Consider the following 15,675-nt stretch of genomic DNA (forward strand, 5'->3'; position numbering starts at 1 on the left):
CGTCAAATGAAATAGTTATGTATCACTTGACAAAAGTCTACAAAGCGTGGCTCATTTATGTGTGACTCAATGTCTTCATTTTATCTCCCTAGATTTTGAAATTTCTCAGTCTGGCTAACACGGCTTCCATTTTGCACAAGTTTGCAGCGGGTGCACCAACCCACTCAGTTTTCTTGCCATTTTACGGTAGCAGAAATAGTATGAATTGTCTTTGCCAGTAACCGATATTATGCTTCGCAATCAGACTAGCATATATACAGGCAAGAAATGACAACCCTATCGTTTCCACTTCTTATAGTAGAAAACATTAGTACGTTGGTTATTTGTAAGAGTTACAGCGCCAAGATGGCACCATGTTTGTTTAGAGAGCACTAATCAGAGGGCACTGCTACTCATCCATACCACTCTATAATGTAAGCATATAGTGTGCAACCAGGCTGTGCGGGATCTGGTGTGTGAAGTGAGGGTGGGCATGTCAGTGTGTAGTGTCACACTGGGAATGGAGAACATCTGAAGTGACATAACCGATGACAAAATGGACAACATCACTGATCACTGATAACACCATAGTGCTATACAGCACTGAGTACTGTGTGCATATGTATGGGTGCATACATGAACACAGCGTAAACCCTGGAGGTTGTACAGGTTGAAAGTTGCATGGCGCACCGTTTACAAATCAGTAAAGTTTAGGGTGCAAGTAATACTCCGTGGTAAACAACGTAAAGGGTGAGCGCACCTGATGTGGGTAGCAGAGTTATGTTTCACAGTAGGTTGTGACTTAAAGCCAAAGCCTATTACAAACAAGCATTTGCAATGCAATATGGCTCACCTTTGTGAGAGTTTGAGCTATTGTCATTGTAAATGACAATGCCTTTCATTTATGTGTTTTGAAAACCTGTAAGCGGTCCGTAAACACGCACTTTGTACTAATAGTCCATGTTTACCAGAAGCAAGGCTGGCAGTAAAAGAGGAGCAGTTACTGCCAGCCTTGCTTCTCGTACGCAACGACTATAAGTACAAAGTGTGTGTATAGACACCGCTTGCAGGTTTTCAAAACACATAAATAAAAGGCATTGTCATTTACAATGCCAATAGCTCAAACTCTCACAAAAGCGAGACCTATTGCATTGCAAATGCTTGTTTTTGTTAGGCACGGAGAGATTAAGTGATTTGCCCAGAAACACAGGATGTTGAGCGTCCATGCCGAGGTTCGAACCTGGTTCCCCAGCGCCGAGGTTCGAACCCGGTTCCCCAGCGCCGAGGTCGACCGCTCTAGCTGTATGGCCACATTCTCTCCCCAATCCCCAGATTGAAGAGGCATCACAGTACAACCGTATGTCATCCAGCCCACGTCATTTTAAGATACATTGCCCTGTTAAGGAATTAGTTGTGATTCGGACAGTACAGTTGCTTAAGAGGATAAACTCCTTGGAGCCCCGAGCTAACAGCACTAGGAATGGTAAACTATTTGGGGTGGAAAACCTCATGGAGAGTTCCATATAGAGGAATAATTAGGACATAGAAGCAAAAGTCTCTTCTTTCCAAGGTCGTGCTGTCCCTGCTGCCTCCTATTTGGAAAAGAAAGTGGAGTTCTTAAAGAGCAAGTTAGGTCAGCAGATGTCCGATTTCTGTGTCTGGCCACAAAGTCCCAAGGAGAAAGGATCAAAAGGGTAGGGCAGAGAAGTTATGAACAAGAGTTTGGAGGACAGAATCACTTTCCACAATGCAAAGGTGAATAGGGTGCAGCACTTAAACTAAGGGCCCAAATAATGTGCAAATGGTGAGGAGTTTGTTATTGTTATTTTAATGGATGCTACCTAAAAATACATTGTTTTATATCTAATCTGTAATAAAACGTTTAGAATATAGATTCAGTTGAATATTAATGTTTCTGATGTATATTTCTAACCGCAGATTCCTCACACTGCGACCCCCCCAGTCACATGACTGGAAAATGCTCTGCAAATGATCCTGTGCACTGGCAGGTGGCACCATTGGCCGGTGTCTCAACTCCATCCCTCAAATGGACGTGATGAGATGAATCCTCACATAGGCACCACCCTAGTTGCTTCTTTTCTGATAGATACACAAAACTGCAGATACTTGACATCAGAATATCCCGCAGGTGCCAGACCAGACTGAATCCTTAGAATTTTGTAGCAGTGCTCCGCCTTCCAGTAGCTCTGCCGAGTGGTGGAGTGGAGCGCATGAAAGTGCCTCCTCTGCAAACAAATGTCAGTTCCTTTCTTTGTGACCTTCCGACGTGGCTGCAGAGACACCTTTGTTAGTCTTCCAACAACTCCAAATTCTTTGAGCGGTGTGCTAGGAAATGATGTCGCTAACAAAAAAGTCAGGATTTGAGCTGTGCCCCGAATGCTCGATGCAGATGTTGGTCACGGACCCAAGCAATATGTGACTTTCAAGTCTGGGCTCTGGATACGACAGCCATTTGACAAATGCACTGTAGTGCACCTGGAGGTGATTTGATACTTGGCGGCGAAGACGTACATTGCCAAACAAAAGAAATAGTCGCTTTATTCACACGGGTCCCACTCCAAGTCTCCAACCCGGTCATTGGTCTGTTCCCGCAACCACTCAAAATCTTCAGGTAAGTTGAAGTCCTAAAGCAAGCATAAGTAAGCAAAGAGAGGCTCAATCCCATCCTGCCACTCTGACTCCAATGAGAAAGCATCAAAATGTAAGTCTCACTCCCTCTAGGTCACCAGCAACAGAACTGATACCTCAGTGTGTCAGGATGCACTCAAGTGCTCTGGGCCTTTGACAGATAGGAAACCAGGCTCTTCAGTACGCTGTTTACCTTTAGAACTAAGCTATCCTAGTCCAAGGATTTTAAGAGAGTGCCACAGCCGCAAGGGACAAGTCAGGCTATGACCCCATAATTCATGTGCATGAGAGCAAACCTGGACAGAGTGAAGTTCATGATTTTTTTCTGCCACAAAAAATCCCGGACATTTGGTCTGTCATCCTTAAATTTTGAGCTTAAACCTAGATCTCTGTGAGGATGGCTCTGATGCTTTTTATTCATCATGAGTCCTCCTGGTCAGCTATGCCAGGCGACAAATACGAGTCCTGCAGTGGTACTGGAAATTCCAGTGAGCCTAGCGTCCAGGCTGCCTTTCAGAAATCAATCGGGTCTCGTAGGATGTGGTCCAAGGTCTGCAGTGATGGCGGTTTGATAAGTTTGTCCTGCAGCAGGCCCCTCCCCCTTCTCCACTTAAAGCGGACAGTGGAGATGGATGCATTCCGGATGAGTTGAGGGAGGGCCTTCGGAGTCAAATGGAAATCAGAGGCTGCTGGCCTTCAATCGAAGGCTTGCTTAATTTCAACCTACTGGAGCCACCTGTTTAGCCCTGAAAACATTCCTGGCATCAATCTGGGAGACTGGTGCAGATTCTCACGGACAACACTAAAGCCATGTGGTACTGCAACAAGCAGGGCGGAGTGGGTTCCTGTGCTCTGTGCCCGAAGGATCTGCACCACTAAAGGTGGCTACAGTGCCATAACATCTTCCTGGTTTGCCGACCACCTAGCAGAGTCCCTGAATTCAGAGTGGATGAACTGAAAATATGTCATCTGGCAGGTCACTTGTGGCGTCTACATCCCAAGGTATTTGACCAATGGGGAGAGCCCTGGCTAGATCTTTTAACCATTTTCGAGAATAGGCAGTTTCAATAGCATTGTGCGTTGGAGATTTAGCAAGATGCATTTTGGCTTGAATGGAATAAGGTACTCCTTTATGCCTTTCTGCCACTGCCTCTCCTGAGTTTTGAAGAAGATCAAGAACAACTATGCCAAAGTAATTCTAACTGGCCCAGATCGGTCCAGGAAAGTGTGGTTTTAGGAGCATGGTGTAGATAGCATCTGCAATTAACTGCCTTTGAGTTGCTGTCTGGAGTGGTTGATGTCATCCTCGTCGCCGGACCGCCCCTTCACAAAATACATCTACGCTGGGACAAGTTTGCAGCCTGCTATGGTTCCTGGATCACTTGGCCCCTTACAGATGAAACTGTTGGGTGTCATTTTGTTATGTCTTTAGACCAAGCTGGCCTTACAGTAGGTACTGTATAAGGTTATTTGTCGGCCATTTTGGCCTTTCGCCATTTGCTGGACCAATCACCCCTGTTTAAACCGCATGTTGTGATGAGGTTTGTTAAAGTTTTGATACACGTTTTCCCCCGCACCGTTTGTGATGCTCCAGTGGGACCTTAACTTGGTCTTGACATTCCTCATCTGTATACCCTTCGAGCTTCTGGAGAGTTGCTCGCTGCATCTTCTGACACTTGCTACATGAGTGAACTGTGGGCAATTTCATTTGAATCGCTCCACACCACTTTCTTTCCAGACAAATTGGTGCTGAGTATTTGGTCAGCCGCCTTACTGAAAGTTGTGACACGCTTTCACATTGGCCTATCGATCACTCTACCAGCGTGAATTGCCTCCCTTTTACCTCATACAGGAGAAGATGCTCCAGCTGTCGAACCCCAAGTAGACTTTAAACTTTTACATTGATAGTGTCAAAGACCATCAAGTGTAGTATCAGTTTTTCTGGTGTTTTTGCAGCAAAGAAAGTGAAGGCTGCAAACGAACCCTGTCAAGTTAGATCGTCCACAGCATTACGATATGCATTGCACTGGTGAAGAAGCAGCCTCCTTAAGATCTGAGAGCCATTCCACCAGGGCCAATGCTGCTCTTACTGCCCTGTTGCGAGGGTTGTCTGTCCAGACTGCTATGGTGATCTATCTGCGGGTAGAAGCATCCATCAGAACAAGATGTTACTTACTGTTGGTAAAGATCTTACTGGCAGAAACTCTTATATAACTGCAGATTCCTCATTGCCCTTCCTCCTCCCAGTTCTGTGGAGTGGCCTTTTTAACGTGGTACCATGTTAGTAATCAGCACACTGTTTCCAACAGTTGTTCGCGCTTCCAGGCTGAGGGTGTGGAAATTGAAAGAGAAGAAACTGATGTCAAAACGCAGATGTGGTTCTTATATGTTTCTCTGTCACTTCCTATGTGGTATGGTGTCCGCAATACACACAAACCCTGGAAAATATTGACGGTAGGGAACCAGACGCTATGGGGCCTCAAGGCTGAGCTGGCCTCCAGCCACAAACTAATATACAAACAAGCCACCTGAGTGAATCTTTTAAAATTATTATCTAATCTAACACATTCTGCAATATGCTTATGTTACATCTGGCTGCTTCTAGACATAAACAAAAATATGGTTGGATGCCCTCACACACCACCAGGTGTCATGCTTTACCATTGGACCCTCCACATTCTTTAAAGAAATGGTTCGATGAAGAGGGGGCCTACTCCCTGAAGTCAGAGAGGCACTTCTGTCTAAATACGGACCTAGGAAAATAATAAATTAAAAACCAATGTAGTACACTAATCTGGTACTTGGGAAAAATCCACCTCTCTGACAGAATCAAAGGCTCTACCTGGTATGGGCGTCCTTACTTCCAGTACTGTCCTTAATGGTATGTCATCCTGAAAAACTATAATCATTTTCTTAGATCATCATCAAATAGCTGGCCATCCAGAATTTTCTTGACTGTTTTACCTGACTCAATAAATATAACACATGCCCATAGGATGTGGTTATGATCACAAGCTATCAGAGCACCATAGGTTGGTGTTATTTTTAAGTCCTCTATTTAAAGATATCCAAGAATCCTAACCATGTAGTTGGAAAAGAAACCCCTAGGGTAACTCCACTTCTCTTCCCAATAGCTCTGGTGTTTCTGCTACTATTGTGTTTATCGCTGTGCTAAATGCCTCTAGATCAGTGGGTTGATCTCTGATTTGATCTCCAGTAGAAGAGTGTACTGGTACAGCCATGAACATGGAAGGAGGAATTCCAGGGGTGGAACAGATCATACTACCATCAGGCTCAAATTGGATAGTCATGTTTAGGTTAGCCATAAGATCTCTTCCCAAATAATTAAATGGGGTAATCTGAGAAAATAATAAGCTGCCATCAACATTCCTCATATCTCCATCTCTAGCTGCTTAGTGAATGGAACCCTCATTACCGACCCAGAGAATCCTTGTGTGTCCATTGATCTGTTATCCCCAGCTCCTGTAATTAACAACCAGAGTCTACAAGATTTAAAAAAAAGATTGGAGGACCCTAGAACTGATATAAGAACTGATACACAACCAGAGGGCTCAAGATCAGACACATTATGTAAAAACAATTGAGGACAGGTACAGATGGGAAAACAGAACGAACCGTAGCTATCGAAGAGCAAGACTCGAGAGTGGGAATGAGTGGATAGGCCCAGAGGGGTAGCACCTACAAAAATATCCAACCTAACACAAATAGGGGGAATATACTAACTGGCACAGCACAGGCAGGGAAAGTACAGCATGGGAGCAGGATCAGCATACTACACAGCACATGAGATACCCAGCATTACCTATACAGAGCGTAGACAGACCTTCACCACATAGGAAGATGGGTACCCCCCAACAAATGGGCTGGAAAGTGTTTATGACAAACATCCCCAAGCTTAGCCTCTCATCATATAGGGAGGATGAAGAGTCACTAAAAAGCTAAAATAATTCACTGGATCTGACTCCAGCACGACTGCCTATCTGTAATACACTGGGATTTATTGGAGGTGGAGCGCTTAACTAGTAAAAATCCAGCCCATGATACCATGCTCCTTACACTAAAATCAAAAAAACATAGCGGATGGGTTAGTAGTGCTTGATTTAAGAACAGGACCACTTTCCAGCAGCCCGGTGAGATTTAGACTATACAACCCCCGTGGCACAACGGAAGGGTGCCATCGAGAAACTGCAAGCCCCAGATTACTACCTAACCTCGATTCCTTGCATAAACATTTGGAGGCAGTCGATTGACAGCCAATGCTGTCTCCCACATTCAACCGAAGTGTGGGGCCCCTTGTCTTATCTAACGAAGATCTACTCCCAATTGACCCCACTATTAAGCAGCATGCTATTCTAGTAGATAGGGGAGAAACAGGAGCAGACCATCTCACAGAGAGCTCCCAATTTTGGAGTGAACCAACACAGCCATCAGAAATGCATTTGACATCATGGAACATAGCAGGGCCGAATCGAAAATTAATAGATTGTGAATGGAGTATATCAACCGTAGTGAAATCTGTTTTTTGCAAGAAACTTGGGTGATGGAAACCCCTCACAAGCTTGGGTATAAAACATTTACTATTATTGCCACCCCCTCAGCAAGAGGCAGACCGTCGGGTGGCCTTGTCTTATAGGTAAAAAATCACCTTAAAGTTTGAAACATCTCCCCTGGAATTTCCATCACAAGATATACTGGGTTTAAAGGTTTTAACACAAGACAAAGCTGACATTTATATAATAAACCTCTACAATAGACTAAGTCCATCCTGTAAGGAATCTCTAGTTATAGAGTTGTTACACAAGTTTTTGAGTACAATCGACTCCAGGGCAATGGTAATTGTGGGGGAGATTTTAATTGTAATTTTGAACCAGTAGTGGGTTTGGACAATATTTTTGAAGAGGAGGACATGGCAAACCATATTCCTTCTCTGGAGGCTGGCCCTACAGTGTCCTGTACAGTTGCAGTTTCACAACTTATTTGTTTAGTTTCAGGGCAGGGACTTAGGGCCTGCAATGGTAGGTTGCCGTCAGACAGACCGAGTGCCCCTACATTTAATAGGGGAACTACTGAGAGCATTATTGATTTTATATTGGTAACTGCTAACTCCTGGCCTAATATGCACGATCTAAAAGTCAAAACTAGAGACAATAGAGATCACTACCCCTTGTGCTTAACATTAGCAGGCTCCCTCTTCGACCCTATGAATTGGAGAAATAATGATAACAACCCAACTCAACCTACAGTTAGTAACAACCGTAGAGTCCTGAAAAGGCCATCAATAGTGTTGTAAAGATGAAGTTATGATAATAATTTACAGCACATTTTAAGATGTTATCTCCCCTTACACAGATCTTCCTATCCCAGAGATTCCTATAGTGCAGATTCATCGTAAAATGACAGATAAATTAAAATTGATCCTGAGCAAAATCCCTAGAGAAAATGAGGTGGGTAATACAGCTACTTACCTCTCAACTAACCAGTGGTATAATAGTGAGTGGTGTAAAGTAAAGGGTGAGCTAATACTGGCAGCAAAATCTAATGATGTTAAGGCACTAACAGACATGAGGTCCAAGCACAAAACATTAATAATGCTAACAAAGAGACACTGGGATGATAGCGTCTGGACCAAACTGATTATCGCAGCCAAAATTAAGCACCACGCAGGCTTCTGGAGAGTTGATAGCTAAGGGTAATAAAACGGGGAGAAGTAGTATGGCTCTCTTCTAGGACTCAGGTACTTGGGTCAATCATTTTTCAAACTATACTCGGAGATTACTACCGAACCAACAAACAACCAGCAAAGGAACTCAACAAATCCCGTACCAATCTCTGAAACTGGACAAACCCATACTTTAGCACAGAGGAAACTTTGGCAGCTATTGATGCAGTTAAGCCCGGGAAAGCTCCAGGCCCCGATAAAATACCAGGCAACCTGCGGAAACACAATAAAGCTGTTTGGGGCCATACATCAATCTTCTCTGTAATACTGTGGTGGGCAGGTGCCCCATTACCAGAGTCTTGGAAAGGGGCTGAAATCATCCCAATTTTTAAAAAGGGATATCGCCAAGATCCAGCAAACTATGGGCTTATTAGCCTAATCGATACCCTACAAAAGATCTATGCTTAGCAGATTTTATCAAAACTAAATGACTGGATGGGGGCGTGGCCGAGCCGAGCCGCAAGATGGCCGCCGTATACCGGGGCTCTGCCGGCCGAACGCACTATCCGACGGCCCATCCGAATATGCCTCCTTGTCCGGGCAGACAGAGTTAAGCAGTGAGGTGTCGGAAACCCGGAGACCTGGTGGCTGCTTTTGCGGCTGAAATTGGCGGAGTATTGCCGGCGAGCTGGCCCTGCGAGATACTGCCGGGACACCCACGCGACGCACATCGGCCGCCGCTACGCGAGTCCCCGGCTGGGGCCTCCGATCTGGCGCGAGAGGCGGCCCGGCGAGGGAGACCTGCGGCGCTGCTGTTGCCGTGACCCGAGAGGCCGGATCGTCGCCCAGCGGACCTGCGGTGAGTGCGTGCTGGCTGCCCCCATAGTGTCTCGCCACGCGGGGGCACGGCGGTGCCACTTGGAGAGGCCTAGCCACTGCTGGGGCGCCCGAGGGAGCGGCCGCGGCTGGCGCTGCCGCCGCAGCGCGGACGACGATCGAGGGAGCCTGCGGGGACGACGCTTGCCTCGCCGCTGAAGGCAGTTGCATGCCTATCGATTTGCTGGCCCTGCGAGGGGGTGAACTGCCGGCTGCTGCTGTCCGGAAAGGATATCGAGCCGAGCCTGCGGTGTCGCGGCCAGAGGGTAACGACTTACCGCCAACGACGCTGCCCTGCTGCTCCTGCCTCGGTGCCTGTGTGCTCCCTGCACCTTAATGGACAAACTGTGCTCGCTGGGTCTGAGGGTGGAAGTACCGCGGTGCAACATGTGGTACTGTTTTGGAAAGTAATGCCAGGGACCTCTGCCAACAGTAATCGCCCGCCTTCTCCATCTTGCATCTATGGGCCACGACATTTGCATATCCACATAGCGGACACCGGACATCTGCTCTGAGCAAAGAAGCTGACACAGCTTTTTGCTGCGAACGCTGGGGGCCATTTGGCGCTGGGGCTTTGCTGGGGTCCGCGGGGAGCGACAGGCGGCGACGTGCCTCTGTCGCCCGTGAGGCCTACCGGGGGGCAGTGCCTCGCAACCTGGAGTGGCTGACTGGAATACCCCCCTCCCCGAGTTCCCACTGGGAAGCCTCCCCTGCATGATCATGGGTAAACCGGATAACAAACAGCCGCGGCTGCAGTTCGAACGAAAATCTACCCGAAATGTGGAGGTGGAGTCGGCCTCTCAGACGGTAGTCCCTGAGACGCAGCTGGAAACCCCACAAGACGAAGACATAAAAAGTATGTTTCGTGAACTAAAGGGATGCCTGAGGGAGATCGACTCTAAGCTTGACTCAATGGCACAGCGCATGGAGGGCCTGTTGCACACAGTGGATCAGCATGGGGAGAGGCTTGCGGCGGCGGAGGCACGGATTGCGGACTGTGAAGAGGGCCAGGGGGACACCCGGGAACAGCTGCTCCGCATGGACAAGGTCTTGGAGGTGATACGCGGGCGCAATGAGGACTTGGAGGCCCGCTCCCGCAGAAACAACGTACGCATTATAGGTATTGCGGAGTCCACAAACATTGGCAACATGGAGAAATTTGTAGAGGGCATGTTCCGCGATCTATTTGGGACAGAGCTGTCGGCAATATTTCTGGTTGAGCGTGCGCACCGAACGCTGGGACCGCGCCCAGTGCGCCGCAGAGACCGATCCTGGCTCGCGTTCTCAACTACCGCGACCGGGACACCATACTGCGGTTGGCTCGGGAAAAAGGTGAGCTCACTTTTCAGAACATGGCCATCTCCCTATACCCTGACTTCACGCAGGCCGTACAAGCGGCGAGGCGTGAATTCATACCTGCAAAAAAGATTTTCCAAAAAGTGGGGACCAGATACGCCATGTTGTACCCCGCCAAGTTAAAAATCCACCACAAAGGGAAGCCGCTGATCTTCACGGAGGCGAAGGAGGCGCTGAAATTCGCCAGGAAAGCAGAACGAACGAATGGGGAGCGGCGCGCCAGCCGTGCAGCCTCCCCGGCGGACAGGCTGAGTGATGTGGAATGAATCGACGGACGTCACTGTGCTCCCTGAACTTCTATTGTGTTGAATGGCGTCTGGACACTCTGCGGATAAGTACCCATCACTGTCCGTGGCTTGATAACTGCGGTGGGTGGGGGATGCGAATGGAGGTCGCTGAGGCTGACGCCACATGGACTGCTGATACTTATGGTCTCAACGGGTGACACCGCTACTGTTCTTAGGCGATGCAAAAGTCACTGCCCGTTGTGTGTGGTCTGCTGGGGCTTTGGACGGCAGAATGTTCGGCCACCTTATCGATTACAGATGGGGGAGAGTGCCGGTTAACCCACGCCCTCGAGGGGATGATTCCCGTGCAACCGCTTTGTTTTGGGGTTAGTAATGGGAGGGGTACAGTATCTCAACCTGATTGGGGGGTTGGAGTGGGAGGAGGGGAGGGGGGGTTTGTATTGTTTGATGTTGTTGAACTGCAGAAATGTAAGGTACTATTGAAAGACGACACGATATTATCCCTCCACGCACACACTTTCCTGATAAGTGCGAGAAATGATACATTGGTTATCAGGCCGTCTGCCCTGCCCCTCACCCCGCAGATAGACACACTGCCGCGTAGGACACAATACCCACTACTGCACTGACTGCGCTGCGTTGTCTGACATGGAATATACGAGGTCTCAACGACCATCGCAAGATTAGATTGACTCATACGCACCTAGCCAGACACCACATCGACATCTGTCTTCTACAGGAGACCCACCTACTACAGAAAGCGGGAGAACGACTGCGACATGCCAGGTGGGGTGAGGTGCACACATCCGGATGCTCCAACTATTCCCGGGGGGTGGCCATATTAATACGTAGAGGCCTGCCCTGGCAAACATTTAAAGTACATGCTGATTCGGAGGGCAGGTATTTACTGATACTGGGGAAACTGTTCCATAAGCAGATCATTTTAATTAACACTTATGGTCCCAACACGGATGACCCAGGTTTTTTCAGGACCGTCTGGCTGAAAGCGCAGGCCCTTGGCACGGGGGAGTACATATGGGGAGGAGATTTCAATGCGGTGCTTTCGCTGGAATACGACAGGGAGGGGATAGCGCGCACACATCACCCGCATACAGCGGACCTTCTTCGAGGTCTAATGGAGGAATACAACCTGCTGGACTCGTGGAGGACCCTACACCCCGGGGAGCGAGAGGGCACATGCTTCACGCCACACAGGAAGGCATGGTCTAGATTAGATTTCTGGCTCCTAACCCCACATGTCCATGCCTGGGTATCTGAAGTGCACCATAGAGCACGCACCCTGTCAGATCACTCTCCGGTCGAACTGGTGCTACGGATCCCCAAACCATACACCACCCCATTCGCGTGGAGGTTGCCGGCGCAGGCCCTGCTGGATCCGGTTTTTCGCGAAGAGGTGCACCAACATATCCTAGATTATTTCGAACTAAACACAAACTCGGTGGCGTCTATAGGCACACTATGGGATGCATTCAAGGTAGTCATCCGGGGCCACTACATTGCGGGACAGGCTAGAGTGCTGAAGGTCATTAGAAATGCACTCAAGAGGCTGGAGGACCGCTTACATACTCTAGAAGTACAATATAGCTCCGATCCCTCAGCGACCACGCTGGCGGAAACATGCACCACACTAACGGAATATCAAACTGAGGCAGATAGGGAGCTTAAATTTCTGCATAAACATGCAACGGCGCGCCGGTATGGCGAAGGGGATCGCCCAGGCAGAACACTTGCCCAGTTGTTGCGCTCACAGAAGGGCTCCTCCTACATTCCCTCAATCGAAACGTCGCGAGGCGACACCGTGTACTCCCTCCGGAGATACTAGATACATTTCGGTCCTTTTATAAAGACCTATACCGCTCCCGGGGTGGGCCCTCATCGGATGATTTCTCCGATTACCTAGACACGATTCAGCTAATATGGTTTAATGCGCACCAAAAAGGGTACTTCGACCGCCCCTTTACACTTGAAGATGTCAAGGAGGCATTGGGGTCCTTGGCGCCCGACAAGGCGCCGGGACCGGATGGCCTACCAGCGCAGTTTTACAAGGAATACGCTGACCTCCTAGCCCCCCGGCTGTTAACGGTGTACGCTGAGGCAGTTGAATCTGGGATACTCCCTACGACGATGAGAGAGGCCCTCATTATTGCCCTCTTAAAACCCGATAAGAATGCCCGGAGATGCGACTCGTATCGGCCACTTTCCCTGATAAACACGGATGCGAAAATATTCGCTAAAATGCTCGCTTTGCGGCTACAGCCGGTGCTGCCACTCATGATCCGCCCTGATCAATCGGGGTTTGTGCCGGGCCGTTCCACGGCCCACAACTTACGGACCCTGTTTGGCGTACTGCACTATTTAGCCCCCCACGTCAAGGCCGCGGTGGTGCTGTTGGACGCCACGAAGGCGTTCGACTCCTTGGAATGGGAATTCCTCTTTCCATTGCTGCAGCGAATGGGAGTCAGTGAAGCGTTTATCCGCTATATTCGACTGCTCTACACTACCATCACTGCCCGTGTGAGGGTAAACGGGCTTGTGTCCGCGCCCTTTGCTATCGGTAGGGGCACGAGACAGGGATGCCCCCTGTCACCCCTACTCTTCGCGATTGCCACCGAACCACTGGCGGCCCAGATCAGGCAGCACCATGCGGACAGGGGAATTGGATTCGCATCCCGGGCGCTGACCATCTCAATGTACGCAGATGATATTACCCTTTATGTAACTGACCCAATCTCTCCCCCATGACGAGTGAATTGATACGATATGGCCGGCTATCGGGAGTGACTATTAATTGGGAGAAATCGGTCATACTGCCTCTGACGGATGCGACGCCCCGCTTCACGCCGGATTGCCCGCTGGAATGGGCGACTGGTCCGGTACGCTACCTAGGGGTATGGATTAGCACAGACATGCAAGCATTGTGGAAGGAGAACTATGGGCGGGCGATGCGGTGGATAGAGGAGAGGGTGGGCCGGTGGAAGCACTTGCCCCTGTCACTGGCTGGTAGAATTGCCGTGGCCAAAATGGTCATACTGCCCAAGATGCTATACTTATTTGTTAATGTCCCACTCCCCTTGACTAAGCACTTCTTGAACAAGATACGCTCGCTCATGATCGAGCTGGCGTGGGGGGGGAAACAGCCGAGGGTGGCCTGGGAGACCCTTACTCTCCCGCAGCGGCAGGGGGGTATGGCGGCACCAGACTTTGCGCTATATGCGTACTGTGCGCAGGCGCAATTCCTGCACTATTGGGTACACCCCACGCCGTATCAGCCGCATGTGGCGATAGAATCGGACATGGTGGCCCCGCTACCACTCAGGACTGCCCTCTACGCGCCACACAAGGGGAGGCGCAATGAAATCGATACGGTGCGCGCGATTCAGTGGGCCTGGGACGGGTTGCGCCGTCGGGCTAAGCTGGACTTCCTCTACACTTCATCGATCCCTCTGCGCGGGAACCCCATGTGGCCCCCGCTGCAGCGCATGACGACGGGAGAGCGCGCAATGTCGCGTGGTCTCCATACGGCGGGTGACATTTTCCCTGATGGTGTTTTCATCACGCTGGAGCAGATGTGTGCTGCGGAGACCCCGACGATGCTTGACACCCTGCTGCATTGTCAGCTTCGACATACGTGCCAGGCACTGTTTCCTACATTCCCGGAGCCACCGCCGTGCTTGCTGGCTCTGGAAAATATCCTGAAGATAGAATCGGGGCGTAAGCTGATTTCCCGCCTATATGGACGCATGCAAAGTGATCATCCAATAGTGACCCCGGCGGCGCGCAGTTTGTGGAGTGCTGCCTTGGGGGTTGATATCACTGACGCCCACTGGGACCTATGCTGTAAAATGCTCGAGAAACTATCCCCTAACTACAGACTCCGGCTGATTCATTTCAAATACATACACATGATATATCGTACCCCAAGCAGACTTCATCGTATTGGCTTAAGAGACACAGACAACTGTTGGAGGTGCATTGCGCGCGGCGCTGATTTTTTGCATATGTCGTAGGAATGTCCCACGCTGGCCTCCTTTTGGGCCGAGGTAATGCGGGTGGTGGGTAGCATCACGGGACTGCAGATCCCATGCACTCCGCAGGTTGCGCTTCTGGGGATCTTGCATACGGTTCAGCCTAAACATCGCCGGTTACCGGCCATGCTCCTTTTGCTTGCCAAGCGCCAGGTAGCAATACATTGGGGGGCTACTACGACACCCACCATTAGGGAGTGGCTTAAGAGTGTGGTATACTGCCAGACGCAGCTCACCCTCTTCTGGGAACTCCTGCCGTTGCGCACACGCCCGAGGGATATATGGGAACCATTCTCAAATTGGTTGACTCACACACCACTTCATACACTGTAGTACGCTGATTTTCATGGTGGATAGCTGGGAGGGGACGGAGGACGGAGAGCACAATGGACTACTGCGTTGGGCGCTAGAGATGTGGGAAATGTTGGGGGTGCACTGGGGGGCTGGGACGTATATGGCCTATGTCATTGGTTTTTCGCTCAAGAACGACTAAGTGGGAACTTGTTTGTCATCTGATAACATTGTATGTGTGGGGAACTGTCTCGTCGGTACTATATCTTATGCACCCTGCAGTGTATTACGTTTGTTTTGTTGTTGAAAATGCAAATAAAAAGAATTTTAAAAAAACTAAATGACTGGATAGAGGGGAATAACATTTTATCACAGTACCAGGCTGGGTTTAGAGCTAGAACCAGGACATTTGATTAGGCGGCAAATGCTATAGCTTATTTTGAGATAAAGTAAAGTATAATTTCTGTAAAATGAATGATTCCATTTAATTGGGTCTGATGACTCTGTTATTGATGCATCTGTGTTTGATCATTCATTTACAAATTGAAAT

General features: G+C 49.1%; 1 protein-coding gene across 4 annotated transcripts in view; it reads left to right on the forward strand.

Moving 5' to 3' along the window:
* The window catches only part of LOC146772936 (rho guanine nucleotide exchange factor 11-like), an 896,981-nt gene that overhangs the window by 265,119 nt on the left and 616,187 nt on the right, over positions 1-15,675 (forward strand). The window lies entirely within an intron of this gene.

This window comes from Triturus cristatus, chromosome 12, assembly GCF_964204655.1.
Source record: "Triturus cristatus chromosome 12, aTriCri1.1, whole genome shotgun sequence".
Classification (NCBI taxonomy): Eukaryota; Metazoa; Chordata; class Amphibia; order Caudata; family Salamandridae; genus Triturus; species Triturus cristatus.